Source organism: Saccostrea echinata, unplaced genomic scaffold (genome assembly GCF_033153115.1).
Source record: "Saccostrea echinata isolate AGI-Se365-2 ecotype Australia unplaced genomic scaffold, CSIRO_AGI_Sech_v1 ptg000033l, whole genome shotgun sequence".
In the NCBI taxonomy this organism is placed as follows: domain Eukaryota; kingdom Metazoa; phylum Mollusca; class Bivalvia; order Ostreida; family Ostreidae; genus Saccostrea; species Saccostrea echinata.
Window position 1 is genome coordinate 2064159 of NW_026889782.1, and position 18776 is coordinate 2082934.

Below are 18776 nucleotides of genomic sequence, written 5' to 3' on the forward strand. Positions count from 1 at the left end.
CCGTGATTTACACTGATTTAGCGTGAATGTAATGCGCACGCGCAAGATTGTAAAATCCAAAAATCCACATGATTTCCGGAATTATTTGAGGAATTTTCGTTGATTATTAATTAGCAAAGCTAAATTGAGAAAAAATAAAACCAAATTGGTAATCTTCAAGTACCAATGATGTTTAAAATATATAAAACAAAAGACAGTACTCTTCCGATTTATCGGTATTAAAAGGCCAAAAATTCGAATCTGTAATTTTAATATTGTAGTATAGATTTTGTTGTATTAATTTGTATTCATGTATCCCAGTTGGGGTCTTTGAAATAAGAACTTGAAAAACTTTCTACGTACGTTCTCTCAAACGCTATAAGCTAAATCACGCAAACATTTGAATTAAGGATGTAATCTGCTGAGATAACTTTCAATTCAATGTATTCGTTATTTGAAACCATCAAAATTAATGCAATATTTTAAAATCTTTGCTCCTGGAAATCAAACGGTCAAAATGTTGGCATGATTGTGATAATCATTCAGCACTCCGCCAAAATTATGAAATTCATTGCACTAAGGCCAGGAGTCTTGGTGTTAGGGTGGTGCTCTAAAGATCATATAGTGAGAATGCATAACTTCTTCAACAAAACTTCTTATGTACGAGAGCCGTTCAAAAATTACGCGGACTCTGCTATTAGTTAGTCTTACAAACGTCAATTAGGAATGAAATTTTACAGAAATATATTTCGTAAAGATTCCAGAGAAAATTTTGGGGTTTTTTTTTTTAAATCAATTAAATTCCACTAAAAATATTGCGTGTTTTGACATAGCCAATGGTGATGTACGGAGCACGGCAGAAAATTTTCGAAATGAACTTCCAGAATCAAAAATGTTTCAATTTATATTCCATAATTCACGAGATTATTAGAAGAACCTGGAGTTTTTTTTGTAATTGTTACATTATTATGCATTTTTATTTCAAACAAAAATATTTGAAGTACTAACAGAAATATTGTATTTTTAATAAATAATAACAGACCATAAAATAAACAGACCGTAAAATAATAACAGACCAACTATAAAAGCAGTAGTAAAGCAAAACCAAGGCAAAACAAATCAATACATGAACATTATAATTTTTTTTTTTTTTAATTTTTGTTATGAAAAAGGCAATGCATGTTTGAATAAATACAAAACTAAATTCAAAGAACAAAAATAGATATCTTTTTAAATCTAATGCACTATAATTGTAAGTTGACATACATAATACGGGATTTGAAAACAAGAAAACAAAGATTAAAAAAAGTCTTTTAGAGATTCATATGTAATATAAATGACTGTAAAATTCTGTTGCATAAAAATAGAATCTCAGAATTCATGAAAAATACTATCAAAGAATGGTTTCTCTGAATATTACATTGAGAAATACTTGCCGTGTTTATAATCAAACAAACATCAAACGTTGAAAGCAATATTTGCACTCCATACATAGTTTATATAAAACTAAAGTGGTCGCTAAAGTCCTGGTCGAACCTCATGGGAACCTCTGTATATTTACTTGTGTCGTCATCATACTTACGACACATGGAAAATGGCGGAGAATAAAGGTGAAGGGTAACTGCGCCATCCACGTGACTTTTGTTTCCAACTTTGTGAAGGCCGTCTGCGTCTAAATAAAGAGATATAACTATAAGCCATCAAACAATACTTGTCAATGAGAAAATCCAACAAAAAACTTCGCTGATAAACAAGAGGCCCAAGGGTCTTAATGGTCACCTGAGTATAATACAACAATTTAGAAGTTAAATACACTGATAGATGAAGCTTTGTTGCCCTAAAGCAAGAGAAGTAGGAAAATCAGGATCAACAAAATAATTAGTCTAGTATTCAGTATCAACTCATAAATTAAGTTCTAATCTGTCCCCCACTTAACACTATCACCATGCAGACTATTAACAAACTATTAGTGCTTCTGTACTATTTTTAAACCCATATTAAGACCTCTAGCATTGACCTCTCTTATGGTCTTTGAAGAACTTTTAATAAGATGAGTTATTTTTGTCTCATTTTTATTTATCTATTACTTACAGGTCTACCTGATTATTAAAACTAAGAAAATACTTTTTGAATTATATGATAAACATTCTTGCATAATTATCTTATTCTATTAACCTTTCATATACATTATTTACAGTGATTAATTATCAAAGGTGAACGCAAAAGGGGAATAACTTCTCTCAGTAGAATACAAATTAATAGAGCCCTGCCCAGGACTAGAATGCTTAGACAAATGGTCCAGATGTTCAAAAATCTGGTAGAAATACGCTTACTTATATCATTTAAACTTTTACTCAGTTTTCTTGCGATATGCCCAGAAGCAGAGAAGAATTTCACAGGTACAATGCATTTTCACTACAGATTCAACAAAGCCTTACCCTAACACCAGAACCCAAGTCCAAGGGTCAAGAAATTCAAAATCCCCCCCCCCCCCTCATTATGCCAGAACCCCTGACCCTAGGACCACAAGATTTAAAAATTCTGTTCGAAGCTCCCATTTTCATCATAGCTGAGCAATTTATTTATCAGCTCAACGCTAAGGAGCAGACAGGATTAATTACTGATTAATTAAAAGAATTAATGCTTTTTCACTATATAATTAATAGAGCCCCCCCCCCCTTTCCTCAAGAACCCCAAAAACTGAGGCCATATATTTAAAAATTTTAGAAGAGAAGAGGCATCCTTGAATATCATAATCTTGCACTTAGTGTGTTTAGATAATCTCCAGCAGCAGAGAAGAAGATTTTCAAAGAATCAATGCATTTTCACTATATAATCAATAGAGCCCTGCCCTAACACCAGAACCCCTGGCCCTGGGGCCATGAAATTCACAATTTTGAAAAGGCATCCTTATGCATCAAAACCATGCACTTAGTTTGTTTAAATAATCTCCAGTAGCAGAGAAGAAGATTTTCAAAGAATCAATGCATTTTCACTATATAATCAATAGAGCCCCGCCCTAACACCAGAACCCCTGACCCTGGGGCCATGAAATTCACAATTTTTGAAAAGGCATCCTTATGCATCATAACCATGCACTTTGTTTGTTTAAATAATACCCAGGAGCAGAGAAGAAGATTTTCAAAGAATTAATGCATTTTCACTATATAATCAATAGAGCCCCGCCCTAACACCAGAACCCCTGACCCTGGGGCCATGAATTTCACAATTTTGGAAGAGGCACTCTTGCTCTTCATAACTATGTACTTATTTACTTTATTTAATACCCAGGAGCAGAGAAGATTTTCAAAGAAATAATGCACTTTCACTATATGATCTATATAGCCCCACCCTAACACCAGAACCCCTGACCCTGGGGCCATGAATTTCACAATTTCGGAAGAGGCATTCTTGCTCATCATAACTATGTACTTAGTTACTTTATTTAATACCTAGGAGCACAGAAGAAGATTTTCAAAGAATTAATGCATTTTCACTATATAATAAATAGAGCCCCGCCCTAACACCAGAACCCCTGACCCTGGGGCCATGAATTTCACAATTTTGGAAGAGGCACTCTTGCTCTTCATAACTATGTACTTATTTACTTTATTTAATACCCAGGAGCAGAGAAGAAGATTTTCAAAGAAATAATGCACTTTCACTATATGATCTATATAGCCCCACCCTGGGGCCAGAACCCCTGACCCTGGGGCCATGAATTTCACAATTTTGGTAGAGGGCTCAATGCTTGTTACAATGATGCCAACAGTTTGACTGCTTGATGTCCTGGAGTAAAGAAGATTTTTAAAGATTGCATTATTTTTGGTGGTTTTAGCTCCACCCCTCAGGCCCCAGGGGGGCAGGGACCATGAAATTCACAATTTTTGTTCCCCTTCACCCATAGATGCTATATGCCAAATTTGGTTGAAATTGGTTAAGCGGTTTCAGAGAAGAAGCTAAAAATATTCAAATGTTAACACACAACGCACGCCGACGGACGAGAACGGATAGCAACAGGTCACCTGAGTGACTCAGGTGACCTAAAAAGTAAAACGATAAAGTAATGTGAATTATAATAAAGATCAATATACTATTCAGAGTTGCCAAGTTATAACGCAGAAGGGGGAGGATACCTAAACAAGGTAGACTAAAACGATTTTTCTTTCATACTAAGTTACTTATCGTATTTCTTTGCAATTTATGACTTCAAACCGACTGAGACATTTGGAAGATCCAGACAGTGACGTCACAAGATGGTGACTTCAAATGTTAAATGCAGTCTAGAAAAGGCAAATATTGACAAAGAGAGTTTAATCTACTATCTAAATTTAAAGTATATTAAAGCATGGAGAGTTTCACAATTATTTGTGCACTTTTCTTTGGCCATCGCAAGAACAGTACCGTAGGAGAAAAGAGTATTGCATTGTGGGTACCGAAGTTAAATAACTGGAAAAAAAATCTTTTGGATTAATGTGCAGTTAACCAAATCCCTATAATCCCTCGCCTAGACACAATATCTTACTTTTTGTGTTTCCAGGGATTGGTGATTTACCCCGTTTATGATTCGTTTTCTTTTCTTGTTTTGATTTATGTTTCATCACTATTTGTTATCTTTACCTTGTCGGAATGTTTTTTGATAATTGCGGATTTAGTTGTCAAAACTATACTTGCCAGTTATATGGGCTACATCGTTGAGTTTGTATACTCTATCTGCTATCTTCTCCATTTTGCATCCACATGAAGTCACATCCGGATTTTTATACAGCTCTTCGAACACTTCACCCTTTAGGGTCTTCATGAAGCAGTGGGAGTTAGGGTGATTATGTATAGGGCTTTCCTGATTTCTATTCCAACAGAGTATCATCAGATTGTAAAGACCATTCCCTTTGTCCAACAAAGTCCTCGTATATCTGTTCGTTGAAGAATTATATCAGTAATAAAATTGCTCCAACTCCATCAAAGCATTAATCATCAGATTATTACCATATTAGGCAAATTGTGTGCTATATTTTACTAAGAACATAAAAAAGGGCAACATGCCGTGCAATTCTAGAGTTCAATCATTTCACGGTAAGCAAGCTCGTTACTGTTGATAATGATTTGCAAGAATGAAACCCATTATAAAAATTCTAAGATTTATTACATAAACTTGCATTAATATTTTGAAAATTTTAAAATTCAATACACGTTTTCATTATCGCCAAAGATAAAAATAAGCAAATAAGTTAGGTGAAGACAAAGTTCCTGATCTCGATCCAAAGCGCGAAAACACAATTATAATACTTGATTTATGAAATGATTGATGGTATGTTGTTTTTACGTCCCGTTCGAGAATTTTTCAATCATATAGAGACGTCACCATATACCGGTGAAGGGCTTAAAATTTAGACCTTTACTCGACACTCGGGGCCATTGAGCAGTTAGAGTTCTTTAGCGTGATATGCCTACATGTACCGTGACACGGGGCCTCGGTTTTAAAGGTCTCATCCAAAAGACCCGCAACTTACACTTCAAAGTGCCGAGCGCTTGGCAACTTTAGGAACAGTTGTTACCTTTTTTTTTTTTTATCAACTTAGGTCAGTCGCGGTCATGATTCGAACACACGACCTTCCGATCACGTAGCGAGCATTTATGAAATGAAATAGATTTATAAGAAAAGGGAATTCTTCGATCTGGGTATAATGTCATGATCCAACTCTTTTTTTTTCCTGTAGAGAATACTTTCATAATAGTGGCACGCTCTTTATTCTTCTTCCTCTTCTTTCTGGTCTCCTTCATCAAGTTGTCTGAGTTGAAGATTTTGTCAATTGCGTGTGGGCATATTTAAAACAATCTGTTTAGATTTTCTTAGTAACTTGAAATTTAAAGATCTCAAGTGATTTTGCTGCTGTGGTGTCCTTTGGCAGGCTATTCCATTCTTTAACAATTTTGCAAAAGAATGACCAATTTCTACAATCCTTGTTTGCAGATGGTGTAGCAAACGAGTGTTGTTTAGTGTGCCGCAATCTTCCTACAGGCTTAGTGAAGTGGTCCTCTGGTCCGATGGCTACTTTGTTGTTAATTATCTTTGTTTCTTACATTTAATTGTAAGAGTGCTCGCATTTATTCCAAAATACTTCACTAATTCAAATATGTATTTATAGCAGTGACCATAAAAACTTTTTCTTTTCTTTCCTTTTTGTGGTGGTGCACCAACTTCCACGAACAAGCGTTTGTCCACAAGTATGTTAGCGCTGTCGTTATGTGACTGTCGCGAGAACCAGATCTGTTCTTATAAAACACCCTATGAAAATGTGTCAGATGGAAATTTACCTACTGACAGCTTAGTATCTACCTGAATAATTAGAATCCGTGACGATGACTTGGGACGGTCCAAGTTCTATTTAAAAAAAGACTTCAATGTACATGTATGAGGAGTATGCTGTAATACTATATCTTTTTTAAGGTTTTGACGTACCCACTTAAAATATGTAACATTTATATTATTTCTCATATCCCTCATTTCTTAATGACCGTAAGTACCTAGTTTAGTTCTGTATCTCCGGTCCTATGGCGTTTTAAATATCAGTCTTAAATTCCTAGAGGTAAACGAAGGAACCACAGCCTTAGATAATTTAACTATTACGCCACGCCAGCGAATACAGAAATAAGGAAGAGGAAATGAGTATATATATGCTTGAAAATAAAAAAAGGTTTTAATTTTTAAATAAATTATTTAATAACAAAATTATGTACATATAAAACTTTACACTAACTTTTCGTCACTCCATAGTTCCTTGCCCTCCCAGTCTTTGGGGTAACTTTTGTACTGGGACATTAGCTTTCACCCTCTCCACGGAATCCTTGGATAATCCAATCTGCAGTTCATCTTTCAGATCAGACTGCAGAGTCTTCAGGTCGTACCGGCCCATTTGTGACTTTATAAGTGTTAAGGTATCAGAGCTATAGGTTTACCCTCAAATTTGTATATTAAATACAGGAATAATTTCCGCTTATATAGCAAACCTTAAAGCAAGGGTATTTTTCTTGTTTGTCTTTATAAATACCTTGTCCTAGGAAATTCATGAAATGTACACACGTGGTTTTCAAAGGTGATGAATGCAAATACATGTATAGATAACATCGCGGTTTGCATGTCATGTGTAATTAAAAATGATTAACAGAAATACTTATGCAGTCGAGCATTTATTTTTTGAAGAATATGAAACCAAGTACGAAAAATACTCATCACAGCAGCACAAGAGGCTCATGGGTAAAAATGCATATCTAATCACCATTTCCTTGAAAATGAGTATTTACGAGAATTAAACGATGTCCGTTATGGTATCACTAAATTACTGTATAGGATTTCACTAATTAGAAATAAGTCTTCTTTGGATTTAATTTAATCTTCACAAAATGCAATCAAAAACATGTATGGATTTAAAATATTTCTCTATAAAAGTTATTTTTCTCTAAAATTTCCATGTTCTGTGTCTTTAATTAGATCACAAATGCATTTAAAAGGGGATGAATTAAATAATTATCACCATGCTGTCCTTCTCTTTAGGCTTTCCATATATTTCTCTTCTTATATTGTTCCAATCCAAAATTGTTGTCGCAACCTTCCCAAAGACGTAATGATTTGAATACAATGTGAATTGCTTGACTAATCGTGACTCAGATGAGCCTATTATCTGCTGGATGTGCAGGAGTAAAAAAAAAATATTCATTCATTCGATAGTACTGGTCACACCCCTTCGACCAAATAGCAACAAATGCCAGAAAATTCACATGTTTTGTTCCCTTTACCAATCTAAACTGTACATCAATAAATACCTACTACAGTTTACAAGGCAGCTGTAAACATACTTTTCCTTGTATCTTTCAGAACTTCTCTCATTTGACATAGATCATTAAATTCTATGAGAAGGAACAACAAAGCAAAGGTCCAATGCTTTCGTTAATAATATAAACATAAGGGACTCTGTTCCCTAAATACATGTGCTTATACATATAATGGCTAATAAAAATATCCCAAGAGAGCAGAGTGAATTATCTTTTTTTATTTTTTGTATTGTAACCGGTATTATCAAATCGTAAAAAGTATTTCAGGCTTGATAGTAAAAAAAAGCTTATAATATTTCTCTAGGTTCAAAATACATCTGTACTCTGCATGCCCCATCTTGGAAATACATATAATTGTATACGTAATTAATTTCGTTTCTTTGAAAACGCAATTCACAGAAACCTGATTTAAATCCCGCGCACAATGACACTCCGATAAAACAATTTATGAATATTCAAACTCATTTAGGCATTCCCTCTCTGGACTGCAGTTATTGTTAATTTTTAAATATGAATTTCAGTGCAATAAAAGGCCCACTGAACTCAGTCAATTGATACACTTTATTAATAAGTTCTCCTCTTAAGACTGTACCATACTAAGCCCTGTTTTGACTACGTTAATAAAGGTTTTAGTCTCGAAGTGTGTCTAAGTCAATGAATGATAAGAATGATTTTTCCCTTACTTAATTATTTATGATGTGAAAATTATATAGCGAAGAATTGGGTACTGTAAATCTAACTCTTATTTCAATACATAATATATCATATACTAGTATTCAATTAATGTCACATTTGAAATCTCATCATATAGACTACTTTCCCCCGTGGTTGTTCATGGGTGAATTTCATGGTATTGCCTTTCTATGGCCTCAGACTTGTGATCGATACTATCAATTATAATAAGTAATAATCAGCCCTTTAATCCCTCCCCCCTTCCAACCTTTGTCGCCATGCTACAAGATGGGCTTGTCTTATGTTAAAATGCAATATTTTATGAAGAAAATTGTTCCTTGATACAAAGTTTCAGACAAAATATTAAATGGTTTTAGTGAACAATGCCCTGGTTCATGCCAAAGGGTTAGGCTTCGTTGATAATATAGTGAATATGCATAGCATGATACCTTGCTCAATGGTACATTCTTATTCCTACGACATGATAAGAAACGCACCATGTGACTTTTGAATAAAAGAGTATGTTTATGCCCCGCCATGAATATGGCCGGGACATATAGTGCTTTTCATGTCTGTCTTCCGTCCCTCTGTCCTTCCGTCACACTTTTCCTTTAGCTCACTTTCGAAGAAAATAGTCAAGATATCTTTAACAAACTTTGTATGCTGATACATACTGATGAGAACTATTCAACGTCAACATTTTTGACCTTGACCTTTTCTTTGACCTTGACGTCAATTTTCTTATTTTTGTTTCGCTATGTTTGAAAGAAACGAAGATATTTTAATCAAAAATCATACGCTGATACAATAATAACAGCTATTCAACTGCATCTGCATGTTTTGACCTTGACTTTTCCGTTAACCTAACTTTCTTAAATTAGTGATTATCTCAAAGATACTAAAACTAGTTTTATCAAACCTTACATGTTTATACAATTCAACTGCATCATCATCTTTGACCTTGACTTTCCTTGACCTTGATCTCGGTTATTTTAAAATAGTATTAAGCTCAGTTTGAATGAAATTACTCATATATTTTGATCAAACCTCACGTGCTGATACGTATTGTAGAGAGCTATTCAACTTCATCAACATTTTTTACTTTGAGCTGTTCTTTGACATTGACTTCACAATTGTGTTTAGTGAATTTCAACGAAACTATGAAAGATATTTTTATCAAACATTATATGTATATACATATTGATGAGAGCTATTCAATTACATTTTTTTACCTTTTCTTTGACATTGACTTCAAATTTGTGCTTAGCTAAAATTTCGGAAAACTATTCAAAACATTTTTTTTTATCAAACTTCATATCCTTATATATATGATGAGAGTTAAACAGTTGCATCTCCTTTTTTGAGCTCCTCGTGAAATACCCATTTTTTCTCGATATATCCTTTGTATCTAACCTGCAAATATTTTTAATAATTAAAAGTCCTAACAATTTTACACTATACCTTAATTGGCAATGTATGTGTGGGGCAACAGAGAAAACATAATGAACATACACAATTAGATTTTTTTTATCAGATACAACCCCATAAAGCTGCTAATGTTATAGAGAAAAAGCAGCACCTGATGTCGGTTGACCCTAGATTGACCCGGAGGGGAAATAACTCCTGTAAGTGTAAACGTCCTCTATTATAAAAACTTTCTATTCTGAAAACGATAAATAAATATATTCACAACTTATAGTGTTGTAGATGATTTACCATTATTTCAATGACCATTCACACAAACACATTTTTTATGATAATGTAGCTATAATCGTCTCGGTTTTTTTTCTCTTTTTAACATCGGGCTTGATGCTGTATGACCTTCTAGAAGTTTCCGTCACTGTTAAGATCGGCGAATGACGAGAATAATTTGCACATTTCCTTTTTAAATCGGTTATCACAACGTATTTCTTTTATATCATTTAAATCAAGTTTTCATTGAATAATTCAGTGATTCAATGAATAAACGATTGCTTGTTGTCAGATTCATTAATAATTGCCCACTGTGGGACATAGAGACCGGTCCTTCGGATGAGACCGTATAAACCGAGGTCCCGTATTGCAGTAGGTGCTGGCACGAAAAAGATCCCTCACTGCTCAATGGCCGTAAGTGCCGAGTATAGGACAAAATTTGCAGCTCTCCACCGGCAAATGGTGGCGTCTTCATATGAGTGAAAAATTCTGGAGAGGGACGTTAAACAACATGCAAACAAACATTAATAATTGCCAGTAATTTCGATCCGCCTACCGGAACTGCCACGGTACTCACGTTTTTGCTATTTCATGGCTGTTTATAGAAAATGAAAGTAGACTTAATTTAATGTACGACATTTACTATGTGAGTGAAATCTGAATATAGTGTATACGGACATCATCTTGTATCTAGTGTATACATAGAGGGGTTAACAAGAAGTCTGGTGCACCCGTTTCGGAGTTTTTTATGCAAAATTTATTAATTTAAAAATATAGATTATCTCCGATATATGTGCAACTGATATGTTGGATAAGAATTTCCTTTCTTGAAAACTGTAGGATTTTTTCGGACGAATGTGGCACCCTATATGCAATATTTTGCCAAAAAAGATGAAGTTTAACAGCTAATATTTTTCTTATGAATTATGAAAATCAAAATCCAACTTATATGCACATCTCTAATATATGTATAATTGATCTGAAAAATAAAAAGTTCCTATCTTCAAAACTTAAGGAGTTATCGGATCCAATTTTGGCAGCCGCCCGCCAGCCAGTCCGCTATTTTCAACATTACACTTACCGCATTTTTCCTATGGAAAACCCGGATTAAAACGAACAGTAATCGTGCTCAAAAATACATTGAAACATTATACATTTATTGAATTTGTTCGAGGGCAACATGTGTTTTGTCGGACCTGAGGCTGATAGACAGAGGACAAACATTTTGGTTCGAAGGGTCGACAAAACGAATTTTGCTGAACCGCACTTTGCCGAGGTTACAGTCGACAAATGCTTTGTTGTACCTTTCATTTATTTATTTATTTTGACGTACATGTGTCTTGTGCTGGCTTTCATGTTAAATTTCCTTTAACGATATTAGAGTTAAACTCGGTCAATTCCGTCACTGTCGAACATCAATGAACGCAAATAAGATTTAGCTGACGTATAGCGGTCCAATATCTCATCGAAAGGTCCAATATCTCGCTCTGCAGTTAAAGGTGGCTTTTTTGGACCGCTAAGTAAAGCATTTAAAATGTTATATTTTTTTGAAGGTATAACAATATGAATTGTGACGAGGTAGCACACTATAGGTGAGATCATGTGCTATTGGGAGTAATCAACCCCTGTTGACCGGTCACACCTGCCGTTTGCTCTTTATTATGATCGGGTCAACGGAGAAATCCGTATTCAATTCAGTCTGAATATTATGGCCGTACTTTTAGTATGAAAGACGTCAGTAAACATTCAAACGGGAAGGATTTTGTTTTAAAAAAAAAACAACATTTCTTTACAAATCAATTTCTTTTAATTTTCATAACAATTAACAATAATTAACAAAAAATACATCTCTAACAAATTTTAAAAAATCATCATATCCATAATAAAAATCATGCTAAGCATTTGCAAAGAAAAAAAAACAAGGTATAAAAATTTCAACATACAATTTGATGAAAACGTATAAAATTTAAAGCAATGAAACTAACGAACAGAAATAAATACAAGATGTATTTAACGCAGTATAACTCCTACACACCTTATTTTTACAACTAGACCTGAAAATAAATCGTATTCTAAAAAGTCATTCATTTTCAAACAGCTGCATAAATCTATTAACAAATAAATTATAAAATCAGATTTAGGACAAAAAGAATAATTAGAAAAAAAAAAAAAAAAAACAATCATGTTACGCTTGAAGTGAATATATTACATCAAGAAACACTTCTCATGCTAAGTGGCATGTAAATCCACCAAATTTCAATCACTTATTTTTGTTTGTTTGTTAAAAAACTACGTTAACAGAATATTACATGAAAAGTTGTAGACACTACCGGATCCAGAAATGGGGCGGTGGTACAGGTTTGGGTCCATTTAAGACTTTTAATTTGTAGTGCTATCCAAAGTTTTGAGTCATGATATATAACTGGCTTCGAGCATTTGAACTAGTACGCTATTCATTTTAAATTATATTGCAAATACACTAAAATGAGAGAAATTATTAGAAAACACAATTTTACAAACTAATTAAAGTGGAATGAGAGCACATGTCTATGTCATATTTGAATATAAAGTTTTAACAAGTCTTTGTATAGCAGTATAGACTCTAAAAGTCGATTACTTTACACAACAAGAACGTGCGCGACACTGTTCGCTGAAGTCCTGGTCGAACCCCATAGGGACCTCTGTCGATCTACCTGTGTCGTCATCATACTTCCGACATGAGGAGAAAGGCGGGGAATAAAGGTGTAAAGTAACAGCGCCATCAATGTGACTTTTGTTCCCAACTCGATGAAGACCGTCTGCATCTAAATTCATTATATACAGAGAGGTATATTAGTTTTACAAACATGAATAAAAGGACGAACTAACAAATAAGAACAAGTTGAGGGCAGGGTTTAGTAGGAGTTGAAGACATAGAATTATATTTCTGTACTTTTTTACTCCCTTTTTGTTTGCTTGCTTTTTTTTTTTTTTTTTTTTTTTTTTTTTTTTTTTTTTTGGTCGGGTTACTTTTTTAAGTTTTATGTAACCTGGTGATATAAATTGCATCGTTTATAGAATGTCTGTCAGTTATGTCATTTCACATTTCGTGAAGTATCATTGTATACATACCAGTGATATGAGCCACATCGTTTAATTTGTATAGTCTGTCCTCTATCTTCTCCATTTTACAATCAGAACAGCTGTTGCATGACATTTCCGGATTCTTATACAACTCCTCGAACACTTCTCCCTTTAAGGTCTTCATAAAGCAGTGGGAGTTAGGGTGATTATGTATAGGGCACTCCTGACTGGTATTCCAACACAATATCATCAAATTATAATGTCCATTTCCTTTGTCCAACAATGTCCGAGTATATCTGCAGAAAAATAACACTGGCCTTATTTAAAACGCGGGAACAGTATCGAAGAATTTTGATAACGACACTTTAAAATACTATCATACAAGAAAGATCATTATTCTACTTTGTTCAAATATTAAAGCAAAGACATATGCATTTCTTAACAGGTCATTAAATCTTAAACCTATAAAACAATTTGAAATCAAATTTTTCATCAGTAATTTCACGATATGAAAACGTTATAATGTTGGAATTTGTACAAATAAAATAACTGGGTAAACTGTCCCTAACGGCCCTATATAACTGTCTACAATAAGTGGTCAATGTAAAACTTGTCACAAGGCATATATATAAGAAAACTTACACATGATGTTAAATCTCATACCCTTCAAAACGTTCTGTATAATGCAATGAGTTAAGTTCTAGACCATATATTTATAGCATGTTTATAAACTTTTTATCTTAAATCTATAACTACGAATTAGAGGGAAGGGGATATTTATAAATCTTTGAACTTTTATGTACTAAAATTTATCTGTAATATTTAAGAAAAGTGGGAATTTTGTGAAGTAATAAAAATATAAAAAGTGTACTCTAGAAAATTCTGAATAGAAACATAAAGCAAATCCAAGGCTGCAGTGTTTTCTGCTTGTGTTCAGTGATGTGTCACTGAGAGCAAACCAAATTAACATAAGAAAAGAGATTAAGCTAGTGTGTGCAAATACAGGTGCTCGAAGTAATTGAGAATTTTGATGTTACATAAATTCAAAAATAAATAGGGCAATGTAAAATTGTAAAACCATAACGCTGTGTAAGTGTGGCCAATTGTCACTGCCCCTTTAATTATTTAATAAAGAAACCATACAGAACTACGTAAATGAAGAACATATTCATTACATACTTTTCATCACTCCAGGTTTCCTTTCCCTCCCAGTCCTTGGGGCAGCTTTTGTAGCGACACATAAGCTCTTTCACAATTTCTACGGACTCCTCGCTTAATCCATTCACCAACTCCCTTCTCAGATCAGATTGCAGAGCTTTCAGGTCGTATTTCTCCATTATTTGTGTATCTTTGCTAAAGTGGTAGATTTAATGGTCTACAGTGAAATTCGTACGCAAAAGGTGTGATTTTTCTACAGGATCAATCCACTCTTATATCCTACAAACACAGGACAGTTTGCCTTACTTGCCTTTAAAAATATTCTGTTCTTGGAAATTCGTGGTCTGATGGCATTCATTTCTGTTCTCGGTTTCGGTGATACGGGATTCTCCCATCTAAGATCTTAGTTGTGAATAGTGGTAAACGCCAAAAAATATAATTGTTATGACATGACATCTAAACTTAAAATACCTGATAACAATAATACAAATAATGTGTATTCGTGCATTAAATTTTACGAAGAATAGCAGAAATGCGAGATGAAGTTACATATGTCTAATATTTGTATACCTCAGCAAAAAGAAATGTCCTTGAAGACACTTGCAATAGATATGTTCTTACATTTCAAAATCGTTCATAATATAATCCAAATATCGGTTCCTTTTTTTTTTAAATATTGATTAATTAGTCTCATTAAAAACAACCAGAAAACGACGCATTGGAAAGACAATACATGAAAAATAAATTTTCGAAATAGCAGCATGAAATAAAATTTAGGCGTGTTATATATTTGAATATAGAGTATATATTTGTCAACTAATTGCTTGACCGACAATTAATTTAACCGATATTTCATATGTATAATTGATTTTATGAAGAGTAAGGATAGTGTAATTAGTGGTCATGCCTCGCCAAATTTATCAGATAAATATATTCAATGGACCTTGCATGTAATTTAAAGTTAATATAAAGGATGTGTTTACAACCCTGCCGTGCACTAAACGCAGTTTCATTGAACAGAAACGGTTATAAGGCTTAAGTTTTTGTGACGTGTATTTTTTATACAAACGCACTGTGTACAGAACACGAAAGTACTTTCGTTTTCGGTGTATTTTTTATGAACTGACAGTAACAAGGTCAACATTCCTCAGTGATAGAAGCTTGGGTTAATATAACGATTGTTCAATGTAAATTATTCTGTCGATTGTAAAACGTGATATGCAATTTAAATAAAATAAACAGAAGGTTTTCCATCTTTGTTTCAAACCTATAATAAACTGGATTTTATCTGTAGCTCATTGACTTTGTTTTCCTTACAGACGTGTTAACTATTTCACCGTGCACTTCATGCACTCGGAAAGCGGAGGCGCTAAATGACATTACACACTAACATGTTGTAGGTATTGCGGTCAATTCCGTTACATTCCACAAGTTTATATTTAGGAAACAGTTATGAAGCTAAGGAAAATATGATGTGTATGTTTATATAGTTTGTAAACAAAACATTACGTACTTTCGTTGTTGACATCAAAAGAGGGTTAATTCAAGGATTGTTTAATGTAAATACAAGGCGAGATTGTAAAACGTGATATTTACCGGGGCATTCCCCATGTAATGAAACTAGATACACACACAAAATACATAAAATTTAAGATATAATGTGATGTATATATAATATGCATTGAAATGTTAAAAATTACAAGTTTTTAACTTTGTCTCAAGCTTTCCTTAATAAAATTTAAGAATTGGAAAAATATAACTCACTGACATTTTTCTTTCAGGAGGAAAGCCACACCAAAATTTCATTTCATAGATCTTTAATACACCACTGTTAAGTTATGGTTTCAGTATTGAAAGACCGATACGTGTATTAGCTCTTAATAATTTTATACGAATTGTTTTCAAATTTTTCATAGAAAATAGAAATTGTTATATTTGCAAACAAGATTGTAAAGAGTTACAAATTTGCTGAAATAGATAATATTTTCACAAGAATACTACTTTGTTTAGGTGTAATACGGGTTAAAAAGTAAATGAACTTGACAGTCAAATACATTTATTAGTGGTAAATACATAAAGAAGACAATAAATTATTATTTTATTTATTTTGTGTTGATTTTGATCGGGATCAGTTTAATTTTTGATCGGTATTGGTTCAAATATTAAAATAATTATTTTCCCTGAAATTTCGCAATTTCATTTCAATTTCTGTTTAAAATATGATTGACTAAAATGACCCCCCCCCCTTAGTTTTACCAGTGTTATTTAGATTTTATCCATGGGTTTAAAAAATATTCACAAATAATATATTTTATTTTCATAAATATTTTTTTTAAGTTAAAATATCTTTCCAGCCTTTCTTTACATTTTTTAATAGACATTCATAGTATGCATTTATTAACAGCAAAGTTTAAACCATAAAGCATCTTTTTTGCAAATAAAACATTTTCTTTTCATTTTCTCTGAAAAAAGTGCAAAAAAAATCGTATAAAATAATTAAGAGCTTACATCGGTCTTTCAATGCCGAAACCATAGTTTGAAATGGATGTCTGAAAGATCTTTTAAATAAGTTTTGATGTGGCATTCCTCCCTACTTATTTAAAAGACATAAATACCACTTGACCACGCACTTGATTAGAAAAAGGAATGCCTGAATTACTAAACATTAGCGTGTACCATGGTTCTTTTTCCAGGTATTCCTATAACCTGTTACATTCAAAAAGTTAAAATGATTGTTCTACTTCATTAGTTCAAAAGAAAAAAAAAAGACTCAGTCTTGGACTTTCTTCTTTTTTTCCTTCTCATATTTATGTTGTGTTTCCATTTAGATATACAGGAAACATATATTTACAGGTTTTGGTAAGTGCACTGCATTAAGAGGTTTCAATAGTACCAGTTATTTATGATTCTATTCCTGAACTGAATGTTTTGCAAGTCTCTTGATAACTATTTCTCTAATTCCTTAAAAGTATTTCCCCGATTCCTCAAAAGTATTTCTCTCATTCTTTAAAAATATTTCTCCGATTTCTCAAAGTCATTTCTCCATATTCTGAACATTTATCAACGTGCAGCCACATATTCGACATTATACGAGTATAAGCATAAAATGTAGTTCGTCGTCAATCGGTCGTAAACTTTTGAACATTTTTAGCTTCTTCTCTGGAACCACTGGAACCACTGAACCAATTTCAACCAATTTTGGCATATAGCATCTATGGTTGAAGGGGAGTAAAAATTGTGAAATTCATGGCCCCTGCCCCCCCCCCCTGGGGCCTGAGGGGTGGGGCTAAAACCATCAAAATTAATGCAATCTTTAAAAATCTTCTTCTTTACTCCTGGACATCAAGCAGTCAAACTGTTGGCATGATTGTAATAAGCATTGAGCCCTAGCCTCTACCAAAATTGTGAAATTCATGGCCCCAGGGTCAGTGGTTCTGGTGCTAGGGCGGGGCTCTAATGATTATATAGTGAAAATGCATTAATTCTTTAAAAATCTTCTCCTCTGCTCCTGGGTATTAAGCCGATGAATTAAGTACATAGTTATGATGAGCAAGAGTGCCTCTTCCAAAGTTGTGAATTTCATGGCCCCTGGGTCAGGGGTTCTGGTGTTAGGGCGGGGCTCTAATGAATATATAGTGAAAATGCATTAATTCTTTGAAAATCTTCTCCTCTGCTCCTGGGTATTAAGCCAATGAATTAAGTACATACTCATGATGAGCAAGAGTGCCTCTTCCAAAATTGTGAAATTCATGGCCCCTGGGTCAGGGGTTCTGGTGTTAGGGCGGGGCTCTAATGAATATATAGTGAAAATGCATTAATTCTCTGAAAATCTTTTCTTCTGCTCCTGGGTATTAAGCCGATGAATTAAGTACACAGTTATGATGAACAAGAATGCCTCTTTCAAAATTGTGAATTTCATGGCCCTTCTTGGTGAGGGGTTCCATGTGGGGGGGGGGGCTTATTTATTATATACTGAAAATAAATTAATGCTTTGAAAATCTTCTCCTCTGCCCCTTGGTATTAATTAAACAAACTAAATTTCCAAAATTTTGAATTTCATGGCCCCTGGGTCAGGTGTTCTTGAGCTTGGGTGGGGTTCTATTGATTAATTAGCAAAATGCATTAATGCTTTGAAAAACTTCTCCTCTGCCCCTGAGTACTAAGCAAACAAGCTAAATGCAATAATATCAATGTAAATACATGTATTAAATTAAATTGTAAGTAAATGTGCCTTTTCTTTGCTTGTGGTTATCTAGGAGACAGAGTACACAATTGTGATGTGAAGCAAATGAGAGTTACTCCCCTTTGCTAAATATTGTTAATCAAGAAATCCTTGTATATAATTTAATTTACAGGTTATTTGATTGAATGAGAATACAAGA

General features: G+C 33.6%; 1 pseudogene; it reads right to left on the reverse strand.

Moving 5' to 3' along the window:
* Nucleotides 1–1475: 1475 nt before the first annotated feature.
* LOC133199258 (cysteine dioxygenase type 1-like) lies at nt 1476–6893 on the reverse strand (annotated as a pseudogene).
* Between the last annotated feature and the right edge of the window lie 11883 nt (nt 6894–18776).